The 14393-nt window shown below is 36.5% G+C and overlaps 1 long non-coding RNA gene across 10 annotated transcripts in view; it reads left to right on the forward strand.

Moving 5' to 3' along the window:
- LOC130830033 (uncharacterized) overlaps positions 1 to 14393 on the forward strand; it is a 206829-nt gene that overhangs the window by 161644 nt on the left and 30792 nt on the right. For all 10 annotated transcript variants that reach the window (XR_009047704.1, XR_009047700.1, XR_009047699.1 and 7 more), the window contains one exon: positions 5239 to 5362. This is a non-coding gene — a long non-coding RNA (uncharacterized LOC130830033). The remainder of the gene's footprint in view (positions 1 to 5238; positions 5363 to 14393) is intronic.

Raw genomic sequence — 14393 nt, forward strand, 5'->3', positions numbered from 1 at the left:
TGAAGTTTTAATGACATCAAGGACTTCAAAGGACTTAATGATTGATCAATAAAACAATCCAAGTAAATTCCTTAGCTTAGTGCCTAACACCAAGAAAGTACTCTTGGTATTATAATTAGCTTATTTCTTCCTGTTTGGATCTTAGTTTGCTTTTGCTAAACAGACTATTTTTTTCATCACCCAAATTTACTGGATATACACTGTCCCAAAGAGTGAGATGCAGACACCATTAGGAAATCATTTCAATTTCAGGGCGCTCACAAATCACTTATTATAAATATCTTTATCAAAGGTTTTCTGAGTGTCAGCTATATGAAATAAAAGGAGGAGTTCTGCTCTTAAATTGCTTATGGTCTGCAAAAGATGTCTTTCCCTTGACCAACACTTTTTGTCCTTTTTGTGTGCCTTAGCCTTTCATAAGTTCTGTAATTTGGGAGTTTTATTATTTTTTATACTTTATGGATTAGCATTTTATGTGATTTGTCCTATTTTCTAGTTGTGTATGGGATAACTTGTCTATATATTTGAGTTGCTTTGAATAAGACAGGGGATGTTGTTAGGATTTTTCGCTGCTTAGATCCTGGTCATGTTATTCCCTATACCATGCAAAGGTCTGGTGATTAAGAACCATAGAAAGACCATGAAAATATTAGTAACTACGGTTTATAAAGATGGCACTTCCAGAATAATTAGACCAAAATGCAGTATTTACGTATGGTTTCAGTCCATCTAAAAAAAAAGCCATCATTTAATTTCTTAAAAAAGTGTTCAAAACATGCAGAATAAACTTGGATTTTTAGACTTTGCATCATAAATGCTACCATTGAACTTGAATAGTGAACCAGAAATAGAAGACCAAAATTCTAATACCACTTTTACCGCTAGTTATCTCATGGAACTGAACCGCTCTCCTTTTCACTTTTTAAATTTACAGTTGATTTATAAAATTAAATATAGAGAAAGGCGATTTTAAAGTGATTTTCAGGTAAAACATTAGTATATCATTAGGTAGGTGGATGTTTTTCCATCCCACAGGGGACTTTTTGAGTCAAGTTAGGAAAGACTAACATTAGCTTAGATCACTACATTAATCAGACTCTTTCAGTAGCAAAAGATCAAAACTCAGCTCAAACTAGTTTAAGCAATAAAAGAAGCTATATGCACATCATCTCCTCCTCCTCCTCCTCTTCCCCTTCCTTCTCCTCCTCTTCCTCTTCATCCTTCTCCTCTTTCTCTTCCTCCTTCTCTTGCTTCTCCTTTCCTCCTCCACCTGGTCCTCTCTCCCTTTCTCTCTCTCTGTCTCTCTCTCTCCAATATGTTGACTTCATTCTCAGACAGTTGACCTCATTCTCACATTCTATTTGATAACCAAGATGACCATTGGAAACTCTAGGCATGCATTATGCATCATTCCTAGAGCTTGTGATTCTGGGAGGAAAAAATTAAAAGATTCCTCTTTATCCCTACATCAGTTTCATTTCTCTGAAAGCTCTGATTGGCTCTGTTTTGGAGCCACTTCTCTGTCCATCTGAGAGTTACTCAGATTGGACAGCCTGTTAGGGAGGCAGTACAAGATTCACCTAGCAAGGTTAATGTCAATGGCAAAAGGTGAAAGAAATTCAAAGCAGGCAAAAATATAACAGGGCTCCCAACAACCACTACATATTTCTAAAGTGTTTAGCATGTGATATGTTATAGGCTTCTGTCAAATATGTTTGTCTTGGTAAACTTAGTGGAGCCTGTCAACATATAGGCAATATTAAGCTTTTTAGCCCAAATGTGTTCTGTCTAGCTTTGTAACTATAAGATATCTGCAGCAGCAAATCTCAACCTTGAGTATCATGGAGATTAATCATATTTTATTAGTATTTTTCATGATCATTTAATATTTATCATGCATCAGAAATGTCATTATTTGGACTCATTTAGGAATTTGTCATTTTAAAAATTATTTAGGATTATTAAAAATGGGAGTTTGGTATAAAAGGGATAGTGATTATATTTTGTAGTCTGGTGTCTATCTTTAGCCACCATATGTTTAGGTCATTCTGTTACAGCAAATTTTATATCCTTTCCATTTTTACCTCTACTATTATAATATTAGGGAGCTTTATGTTGCTGATTCTTAAAAATATTCTATTTTGGTTTATGAGTTGGTTTCTTCCTCTTCTACTATCTTTAAAGATACATATTTACATATATCTATGTGTGTGTATATATATATAAAACATTCTAATTGTATAAAATCAATATGGTGGCTATAATTCTACAGATATAATTATATGTGTACATATATAGTTGTATATACATTCATATAATACACATATATGTATAACTACATCTTTATTTAGGTATAACCATTATATGATTTTATATAATTAGAATGTTAGGTCCTTATCCTTTTCAGCATTATTTTTTATCATGGTATGACCTGGACAATTTTAAGCATTTTACTACCATGAACTACCACTTAGGGATCTTCTTCAATGAGAAAAAGATTAATTTGCTATGGGTAATGATTCTCATGCAAAACATTTTGGCTTTTTGTGATGCAGATGAGCAATGCTATAAATATAATTTAGAAAGTTCAAAAACTGATTTTAGCACTCACAATTCTTCCTAATTAATCAAATTACAAAATTATGCTGTGGTTTCCAGTATATTAAAATAAGTTGTCATATTTGGAACATCTGTTTATGCTTATATTATGAATATCTGTTTCTAAATGTTTGAAATATAGATTGCCATAAATAATGTTTATTATTTATTCTGTGGAAGTATGATACCTACTTCCTCCCACAATGCTAGTTTATTTCCCACAAAGTAAATCTTCCAGTTAGTATTTTATTTTTTTCCTTATCAAGATACAGGGAAAAAAGGCTAAGGTTTTAGTTAAGCCTTGCTGATTGGTTAAGAAAAGGATGGCTGTCATGGGCAGCCTTTCCAGACACTGGACCGAGGTTCCAGACAGTCAGCTGGTAGTAGCACTTTGTCTCAACTATAAATCAGCCTCGTAACGTCCAAGGCTGACACCTTGACATTTTCAAGAAGAGTAAAAGACCTGATTTGAATGGAAATCAATTTTATTTCACAAATCTTGGGTTACTACTCCAAGCCTTTTTTTCTTGCATCTTCTTAAGACTTATTTGGGATTTTCGTGATCATCAGAGGATTATTTGAGTTGTTATACATCTTGCAGCTATAAAAACCATATTCTTACTTCTTTATTCAACCTCAAGATGAAAACTTGATTTTTAAAATTTTATATAAGAAAATCACTGATAAGATTTTATTTTAACCATGATGTATTGATAGTTTAAAATTGTGGCAGTAGCAGCAACTGCCATTAGTTTTTGCACAATTTTTGTAAAATGTTCTGTGATATAGAAATACAAGCTGTGTACACACATACCCAAATTAACCTTTGGTTATCTAGTAATAGATAATGTCATTTATGAAGTGATTTTGAACTTCAATTAAGCAGGTCTAAAGCCTAGAATCCTCTGAAAAGTATATGATTTATACTTTTATATTCTTGCACATAAAATGCAGGTTTAAGAATTATAGAGTCAGTGAGGAATAGCATGCATTTAACTGTCTTACATGGGTCAAGCATTAAATTCTGCCTCAGTTTTTTTGACCAAGTGGCATAGAAAAATTCCACATTTGACTAGTGTGGAAAGAAGTTCTTTATAGCTCTTTTAGGAGCTTGGCATTGAATGTTTAAAAAATTGACTGCTCTGTTATGTCTTTCACCTTTAAGAGAACACTGCAATTTCTTTAAAACCACACAGGGGGAGAAACTTCTACTTCCTTAGTATTTTTGCTTGCTCCCTCGACCAGATGGATCTAAACTTAATGAAACCTTAGATCTTCTAAACACAATTATTAATTGAGAATTTGGGTATCACCCCTCTCTTGTCAAGTATGGAAAAATTATCACAATGCCTGGCAGTGATTTCTCTTTATCATCTTCTTTATTAGTCTTCAATTTTGTCCCAAATCTCACTTCTAAACAAGAATATTCTTTGACTGCTAAATTCATTATTTTGTAATGCCCCCATGAACAAGTGCAGTTATAGACAGTTACGAACAGGAGACTCTCAACCCTTAAATCTTTTTACCCACCCTTCTATTCATCCATCCATTTGTTCATGATCTATACAAAACAAGACCCTATGCTAAGTACGTGTAAAATACAAGATGAAGTTAGAATTCCTTCTTCACGAGATACTATGTTCTTATGAGAAAATAAGAAGTAAAAGAAAGTTAACAAGTCAGAATATGACAGATCCAGAAGGAATATATAAACACAATGTTTTGGGTTTGGAGAGAAAGTATTTACTTTGGTTGTTGAGAATCAAGGAAGATTCCCTGGAGGTGCCTGCATTTATCGAGTCTGTGATAGGTAGGATTTCTAGAGGAAATAATGGCTGGATTTGGGGGATGAATATGCAGTGTGCGCAAATGTGTAGATGCAAGAAAGATGGGCTACTTTTGGCAATCAATTTTGTTGGAAGATTGCGTGCATTTTTATAAAATGCCTATTGAAGAGTAAGCTAAAGTCAGCTTGAGAAGGCCCTACAGTGCTCACAGAGGCTTTTCTGGTAATTGTGTAGTTTTACAGTATGGCAGGCACTGGGAATCCTTTAAAGATTTGGGGAAAGATGCAAGATTAATCCAAAGTCAGTGTAACTTAAGACCTCAACCCAGGGGACATAAGAACTACTCAGAAAAACTTATGAGGATACACCATTCTTCCTACCCTGTACATTCTGACTTAGTAGGTTAGAAGTCGAGCCATGTGGATGCATTTTGTAAAAGCTCCTAGATGATCAACACTCCAGTTGCTAAAGAGTTGGGTATAGAATGTTGAGCCGAGAAGAATCAGGGATAATTGGACATAGGGAGAATCAAAACTGGAGATCTAAACTAAGGCTTCCTAATCTGAGGTAAATTATGTTCCCATGAGCTTACATAAAATATTTTGCGTGGATATTCATGTTTTTCAGGAAAACAGTCCTATAGTGTTTATGAGATCCTGAATGGAGACTAAAATCACTCCAAAATTAAGAACAAATAGGAATACTTAGTGTGAGAAGGAGAAGGTAAATATGAGAAATCATGACTGTAATTAAGACAATTTGATAACCTACTATATTGCATGGAGATAAAAATTATGGCAGGCAAGAAAGGAGTAGAAAGTGACAATAAATTTTTTCCTCCTTTTGACACTAGAAGAATGAGAATGTTGATAATCCTTCTGTGAACCAGCATCAGATAACCTCCCGGCTCCTATTTCAGTTAATACAACTTTGATATCATGCATGTTGGATTCACGGTGTGAATGTGGCTCCCAAAGGTAAGATGTCAAACAAGTAATGAAAATTTTGGGCAGCTTTGAAAATCATTTTTATGGAAAGCTGGTTGAACATGTTGAAGTCAGGAATCTAGGCTGCTTCTATCCTGTTTCTCTCTTTGACTGACTTTTTCATTTGTCAGGTAATCCCAAGATGATCATTGAAGCTAAACCATGTTGTTTTTCGGTCAGTAGGAATAAAAAGAGGAAAATAAGGACAATGCACTTTCTTTTAAAGAAAATTCCTGGAATTCTTATACATACCTGCCCCCATGCCCTTAGAACTTAGTCAGCAGGTACACAAAGCTTTTGGGGAATGGGTGCATGGAAATGTACACTTTATTTGGGGTATTCATTCATCCAGCTAAAAACCAGAGGAGAAAGAGGAGAATAGATATTACAGAAAACTAGCAATCTCTGTCATAGTATTTCACTAATAATTTTTAAGCATTCAGTAACTAATGAAACAAAACCATGATATAGAGACATTTTATCTCAACCTTCAGCCTAAATAAATATGTTGATTGGAAAGAGGTAGAAATTTCTTTGTAACATTTATGAAAACATATCTCATTTCAAACTCCAGTCTTCCTCAAGTGGTTCATATCCTGAAAATGCCTGAATTCTTCTGTTTGCAACTGGAAAGATAGTATTACTGGTTAAAAATAGAGTACCTACAAATGGAGTAACCCACCAGTCCAATGTTATTAAACCTACTAGTCTCAATCCATCTTAAGCTAATTTAACATATATTCACATTAGTCCAAAGACAACTAGTTTGTTTACAAAATAAATGAAACTTTTCCTGCATAACAACAAGCATTCATTTTATAAGATCAGAAATTACAGACAGATAGAAAATATATATGTATGTATATATATTAATTTCATTACTCAGCAAATAACTCCTGTTATCATATCGTATATAATCATACTTCCCTCTCTCCCTCTTTTCTTTCATTCACACACACACATACACTGAATATCTTCATAAATATTTGTAACTTGCTTTTTAATTATTAAATACCAAATGAGCACTTTCCCACATATCATTTTAGCATATGCTCATTATGTTATTGTTTGAGTGTAATATAGTATATTTAACTACTTCATTCACAGGTGTAAACTGAGTTTCTTTCCATCCTTTTCTCCTAATATAAATAGCATTCTGATGATAAATGCACATTTATATAATTATATATAATTATTCCACTGATATATTAATTGGGACATTTGATAATGGCCTGAATGAAGGTGGTGGCAGTGGAGGTAGAAAGACAAGGAGCGAACAGAGAAATGCTTAGAAGATAGAATTGGCAGAGCCAAGTGATTAACTGCATGTGAAATGATATCTGGAAACTTTTTATACATCTTTATTGGAGTATAATTGCTTCACAGTGTTGTGTTGGTTTCTGATATACGACACAGTGAATGAGCTACATGTATACTTATATCCCCATATCTCCTCCCTCTGAGCCTCCCTCCCACCCTCCCCATCCCACCCCTCTAGGTCGTCACAAAGCACCCAGGTGATCTCCCTGTGCTATGCAGCAGCTTCCCACTATATCTGGAAATTTTTAACCAAAGGTATTACTTCCCCAATTTATGTTCGTTGCCGTATTTTTCTGTCTTACTTGATCAATGACACATACTGCTTTAGTGGAAGGGCAGACAATCAAAAACAGAATCAACAGAAGATTTAAAGTGCTTAGCAGATTATTTTTTAAAATTTACAGCAAGTACAAGAAGCTCAATACAAACTGTTCTGATTTGGAAGAGCTAGGCTCTGGAAGAGGGAAATGGTTTTATATTTCATTCTTAAAGGGCTTGATTAGAAATATTCACCTGATGCTAGAGATCAGGATCTTAGAACTTATAAAAGTTAACCCTAAGCTAGAGAAGAGTTCAGGATATGAGTTAGAAGTAGTTGCCCATCAAACAGGGCAGCACGAAACTTTCTAGGCTGTGGACAGTGAGGAGCCTAGTGTACAAGAGAGAGGGGAGAAAATTGGATGTAGACAAGGAGCATCGCAAATTCTGTTCTGACTACTGCAGCTTCTGGGGGAGGGGGGTGGGTAACAGATTCCTGCTGGATGAGTATGAAGACATAAGGGCCAGAGGGGTTATGAGCCCTGCCACCTGGAACCCTCCTGGGGGTGGGGGCCAGCTTTGTAGATGCTTATAGGAATGGCAGCAAGTGAGAACTAGAGGGAGTCTGAACTAGCATCCTCGCTCTCTCACCCTAAACCCATCACCTTCTCCCAAGAAAGCCCTCCCAGGGCACGGGAGAGATCTGGAGACGTTTCCTTGCCTTCAAGAGGCATCAGGGAGCTAGCTGAAAACAGATGGAGGATGCTGTGGAGGTTCAGAAGATCCACAACAGTTAGAACCAAAGAAAGAGGTCTAATCAGCAAGCTGGGCTTGTGGAGAGCAGCATTATATATATAGTTTCACTGCTGAGGGAAGAATTTCATGCATTTTCTAAGGGTGAAAGACCAACACCCAAAAAGACATGTTAGCAGAGGTTAGTGAGGACCAGAAAACAGGGGGTAGCCTTAGCGGGGAGAAAGTGGAAATCAGATATGTGAAATGCCACCTTTATTATGTACTAAATTCTCATATATTCTAGAATATTCTAGTCCATTTTAAAATGGTAGATTCAATAGTGATAACTATATCTCTAGATTTTCTTTCCCATTTCCTTTCTAGTGAGTGAATTAAGAACCTTTGGAAATTAGAACGTTTTTCAAGTAGTTTATCCAAGGTTTAGCATAGGATGTAGTCTTTTTCAAGTTTCTTTCAAGACTTTGCTTTCTCTTTGTCAGATAGGCTCCTTTATTTGTTCACTCAATCAGTGAACACATTGAGTACCTTCCAGATGGCAAGCAGATTATTCTAATCTGTAAACTTAGTTTTAAAGTGTAAACTTAGTTTCAGCGATAGTTTGTTTCCCTGTATATGTTTAATGTTAATTGAACATATCCGTGCCTTTGTACTGGATGGAGCATGTGCTTCACAAAATTCTTACTTATGGATGGACATTAAAATTACAATTAGAAAGAAACAAAAGCATACACAAGCACATCTGCCCCCCACCCAAATATAGGAGATATTGATGATACTAAAGAAAACATGCAATGGAATAGTTGAGAATATGCTGTGTAAAATCATAGCACATCTCTTCAAAACCATTGATTAAAAAAACATCATGAGGAAAACAGTATTATTTCTTTGCTAGTGCTTCCAGTATCTTTCCTAGCAATTCAGGTGGAACAGAGACTCCAGTGAAATCTCGTGTTTTGCATCATTATTAAGCTCATATCTGCAAGCTAATCATGTGTGATAAGGTTAAAATGTAAAAGCATTTGAATCAATAGCTCTTTCAGATGCTTTTCTGATAAAATTGCTTCATTTTCTTTTCCAATTAATTAATTCATGTAAGTGGAAAGACTCAGAGAAAAACTTATTCATATGATGAGTAACAGGATCCAAACAGTTTATTGGACTGTATTGTTGGCATCTTCGCAACCAATAAAACTCTTTAATAACCAGGTCTCAGAAACATCTTAGAAAGAGGTATACACTCTGACTTCTACTTACTTGAAAAGGAATTAACCTACGGTCAGGAGCAGAGGTTAGGTTACTTCTACCTGGAAATTAATCAGAAAATTCATATTGCCCTTTGATGTTGCTTGTCTGCACACACACCACTCGCCCCCACCCCCACAACCTTTTATCGTCTTAAAATCCTAAAGCTCCTTTTCATGCATTGTGGCAGTTTAAAGGAATTTAAAGTTGTAGGTTTCTATATTTATGTAATTATATACTGAAAATATAATAGGGTAGGGTAAAATGTTTTTAAAAGATGTGACACCTTAAAGGAAATTCACAGACATCATAAATGACTCTAATATATTGGCAAATTTCAGGCTACGTTCTTAGTCATATTTCTGCTAGAAGAAACCTACTTTCCATTTTGTGTTTTCTCATTTGCATTACTGCAGAGTTATTCATGCATGTGAAGAGGATATTATTCATCTCCGTATCCCTTCCTCTCCATATTCCAAGCCCAGTGTGTTTATGAGTTATACAGAAACACTGCTGTATCTGTATATTTATACATATGTATCTATGCAATTCAGATTTGGTATCGCAGCTGGATAGCAAGCCCAAGTGATAACATTATGTACTAGATGTGTCTTATTACATCATTGATGGCATATCAAAATTGTCAAATATGTTGAAATCCAATAATTGTAACTGACAAGCTTTAACGTGATTTGTCTCCATTGGGAAGGATTGAAAGAGAGAGAGAGAGAAAGGAACGTTCTTCTGAATTCCCCCTCTAAGTGCATGTGACTCTATGGTAGGCTCTTATTACTTCTACAAATATTTTTAGTGAGATGCTGTTTTCACAATATTCATGGAAACTGGCTAGTGAAGTTTTTACGTGCGTAAGCCTTATCATATTCTAAATTCAGAATCCAGTGCTGTTCCAGAAAGAACTACAAAGTTGAACTGGCAAGAAGAAAAATGACCAACCTGGCTGGGCTTATCTCCCTCTAATGTATGATTCTTCTTAACTCAATATTCCAGGAAATTATTCACCTGAAAGTTTAGATAGAGGTCACAGAGAAAAATTATTTCTCTTCTACTCTCCAGTCCTACTTCTTCCCCTTAGAAAAGCAAATAGTATTGCTTAATTCCAAAAAGTTTTCTCTCAAAAATATCTTGGTATTTGGCGATAAGAGGAAAGAGGGTGACAATGAATTTCATGGACACAGAACTCATTCATTGCAATGATGAACTATTCAAGAATCCCCACCCTTTGTGTCCTGCTTTATCTGTATTTGGGGATGGCATGGAGGAGGAGGAAAAGGAAGCTTATGTTTTTTCTTTAATTCCCAGTTAACCATTTACTATTGGATTATTTTAAGCCTAGAGGACCTTATTATTGCGTTTTTCTTTTCAGCAATTGTGGCAGATATTCAAGTGAATAGACAATGGTAGGCATGTAGAGAATAACCTGGTTTTCTAGACAGACCTACATGTCCGAGATCAAACAGCTACAGCACATTTAGGGTTACAGTCTCCTTCCCTTCCTCCTCATTCTCAACCGCAGTGGAGCTTTTTCCAGCGTTGCCATGGTAACACTATATCTGGCTGCTAGCTCTGTCGTAAGTTATTGAACTGAGACTGGCTTTTGGTTTAGCAGATAATTAGGTTCTGTCTCACAGGTTCATTTTCCTGTGACTGGGACGTGAATATGACCTACAGCTGGCCTCAATCTCAGTGTCACAGACAAAACTTTAACCCTTCCCGAGCTCCCAAGGCACTCTCCTAAGCCTTTCTTGTGAAGTGGAGGAAGTCCACCTATACCTCAGAGAGGATTACCAAGCCTCATTTCATTTTTCTTTATCTTCATCGTAACACTAAGGAAAATTTGATCAAGATTGTACACCGAGCAGCATTTTCAAAATTAAAAATATATCAACAATATGGTATATGTACTTATGTCTTTTACATATAACATGTAGTGTATAGAACTTTCCCTGGTCATTATCATTTCTCTGCTTCTTTAATAATTTTTTAAGTCATATTGAAGTTTCTTGTGTTGTGATTTGGATTCCACAGTACTTAGATTTCAAACACACCATTTTCAGGAATATTAGCTTGGTACACTTCTTCTCAGCTTCCAGAACTGTCTGCCAGTTGATTCATACCCCTCCCTCTCCTTTTTATAAACTCTTGATTTTTGCTGACATTGAAAGGTTCCTTTGGAGTCACAGGCAGGTCTGTGCCACGGGGAACAACACCATCACTGCTAAAATGCCCAAATGTTGACTCAAGGCTTGAATCTGCCTGGTTTGGAAAATCAGCAAAGATCTGCCCTTTGTTTAGGACAAAGGAAGAAGCATAACTTTTAGAACAGATATTGAATTCACAATACCCACGGCAACACGAAGACCTACCTGTACAGTTAATATGAGAGAGTATGTCTTTCTATATATCAAACAATAAGAAAGACCTTCAAGGGAATCTGTTTGAAAAGTTTAGTGTATTTCACTTAAAACAGTCCTGTGAAAAGGTAAGAAAGGAATGAGGGAGAGTTGAGACCACCATAATTAAAACATGAATTAAAGAAATTCCATGCTTAATTGTCTGGAGAATCACATAACTGTGTCAATAGAGATAGGAAAGACTTGGAAGACCCAACAGTTGGACATTAAAAGTAGGATGCGTTTGTGTGTGTGCATGTGTGCACGAGCATGTGCTTGAGTTCCACATTGACGGTGTTGTTTTCATCCATTCCTTCCATTCTCAGACTCGGGATGAGAAGCGCATCTTGAATGGCAGCAGCCTCAGATGTCTTGAGTGAGAGCAGCCATGGGTCTGGCAGGGTCCTGTGAATGCAGAGAACTTAGTGGAGGGGGTTGAGGTCAGGGCGGTGGCGGGGGGGGATTGTATGAAATAAGAGAGCTGTTATGCGAGAAAATCAGCTGTTGGCAGTTATTTTCCACTAAACTGAGCTTCTTCTAACTTTTAATCTCAAGTACACAGCACGTGTTTTCTTATTAATGATCAATGTATTTGTTGAATGAATGTATGAATTCTTCTCTACTCTGTGTTCTATGTAGTAAGAATTAGCACTCAATTATAAAGAGACCTTAGGAATTCTACAAGCATTTTCCATCCATCCAAAGTCCTTTTTTTTCCTTTAAGAACTTTTATTGAGATACAAGTGACATACAGTAAACTGCATATATTTAAAGCGTACAATTTGATATTTTTTTCTCATTAGTAACGTATGTATGGCAATCCCAAACTCCCAATTCATCCCACCCCAAACCCCCCGCTTTCCCCTCTTGGTGTCCATATGTTTGTTCTCTACATCTGTATCTCTATTTCTGCCTTGTAAACTGGTTGATTTGTACCATTTTTCTATAGTCCGCATATATGTGTTAATATATGATACTTGTTTTTCACTTTCTGACTCACTTCACTCTGTATGACAGCCTCTAGGTCCATCCATGACTCTACAAATGTCCCAATTTCGTTCCTTTTTACAACTAAGTAGTATTCCATTGTATATATGTACCACAACTTCTTTATCCATTCATCTGTTGATGGACATTTAGGTTGCTTCCATGACCTGGCTATTGCAATGAACATTGGAGTGCAGTGTGTCTTTTTGAATTGTGGTGTTCTCTGGGTATATGCCCAGTGGTGGGATTGCTGGGTCATATGGCAACTCTAGTTTTTCAATGAACCTCCATACTGTTCTCCATAGTGGCTGTATCAATTTACATTCCCACCAACAGTGCAAGAGTGTTCCCTTTTCTCCACACCTCCTCCAGCATTTACTGTTTGTAGATTTTCTGATGATGCCCAGTCTAACCAGTGTGAGGTGATACCTCTTTGTAGTTTTGATTTGCATTTCTCTAATAATTAGTGATGTTGAGCAGCTTTTCATGTGCCTCTTCGCCATCCGTATGTCTTCTTTGGAGAAATGCCTATTTAGGTCTTGTGCCCATTTTTTGATTGGGTTGTTTGTTTTTTTGATATTGAGCTGGATAAACTGTTTATATATTTTGGAGATTAATCCTTCATGTGTTGATCCGTTTGCAAATACTTTCTCCCATCCTGAGGGTTGTCTTTTCGTCTTCCTTATAGTTTCCTTTGTTGTGCAGAAGCTTTGAAGTTTCATTAGGTCCCACTTATTTATTTTTGTTTTTATTTCCATTACTCTAGGAGGTGGGTGCAGAAAGATCTTGCTGTAATTTATATCAAAGAGTGTTCTTCTATGTTTTCCTCTAGCAGTTTTATAGTGTCTGGCCTTACATTTAGGTCTTTAATCCATGTTGAGTTTATTTTTGTGTATGGTGTTACAGAGTGTTCTAATTTCATTCTTTTACATGTAGTGTCCAGTTTTCCCAGCACCACTTATTGAAGAGGCTGCCTTTTCTCCATTGTATATCCTTGCCTCCTTTGTCATAGATTAGTTGACCATAGTTTATCTGTGCATCCAAAGTCCTTTTAGCTGTCTTCTCATGGTTTCCAATAACCCCTACACAGACAGGTCATCTCTTGCCTGCATGATTGCAATAGCCTTGTAACTGATCTTCTTCCCTCTTATTACCTACTGTATACTGTAGGTTGTGCATACTGTAGTCTCTACTATGCACAAAAGATAGGGCGTTCATTTAAAGTGCATATCAATCAAAGTCAGCACCCTCCTCGCAACTTCCCAGTGGTTTTCCATGTAATTAGAACAGTGTACATAATCCTTATTGTGCTTACAAGGTCCTCCATGACCTTGCCTTTGCCTACCTTGCTGACATCATCACTCCCCTCTTTTTACCCTCCACCTTGCCTTTCCTCAGCCAGCTGAGCACACGCCCACTGGAGGCGTTAGCCTTTTCTGTTCCCTCTGCCAGGATCGCATGACTCATTCCTTTACTTTTATTCCCGTCTCTGCACAAATGTCACCTCCTTAAAGGTACTTTCCCTAAACATCTCAAAAAAGTATGTCATTCATTGTCCATTACCTTTACTGCTTTCCGTTTTCTTCATAGCGCTTATCACTTCTTGATAGGATATTAGACAGCAAGGAAACAAGTACATGCCTTTCCCACTAAAGTGTAAGTTCCTTGTGGACAGGAGCTTTGATTGTTCCTGAGTATACTTCTAATTCCTAGATTCCTAGAACCTAGTAGGCTAGGGTCCACCCTAGTAGACCTTAATAAATATTTGTTGAATGAATGATTGAATAAAGAGATCCAGGTGCATGTCTGGGTATCCCAACCTATGTGAGACCAATAATAAGTGTTCCCAGCACAATGAATGAAATCTCATCCTACATGGCGAAGTTGCTTGACTAGATGCAATAACATTGAGGGACATAACTTATATTTCTGCAACTCTCTTCATTATATTGAGGTTAAACCAGGAAATGAAGCATATTTATACCTCATCCTTGCATGCATTAAACTCAAAGCATCATCCATATACCCAACCCATTTCAACCCTAGTC

Source organism: Hippopotamus amphibius, chromosome 10 (genome assembly GCF_030028045.1).
Source record: "Hippopotamus amphibius kiboko isolate mHipAmp2 chromosome 10, mHipAmp2.hap2, whole genome shotgun sequence".
Classification (NCBI taxonomy): domain Eukaryota; kingdom Metazoa; phylum Chordata; class Mammalia; order Artiodactyla; family Hippopotamidae; genus Hippopotamus; species Hippopotamus amphibius.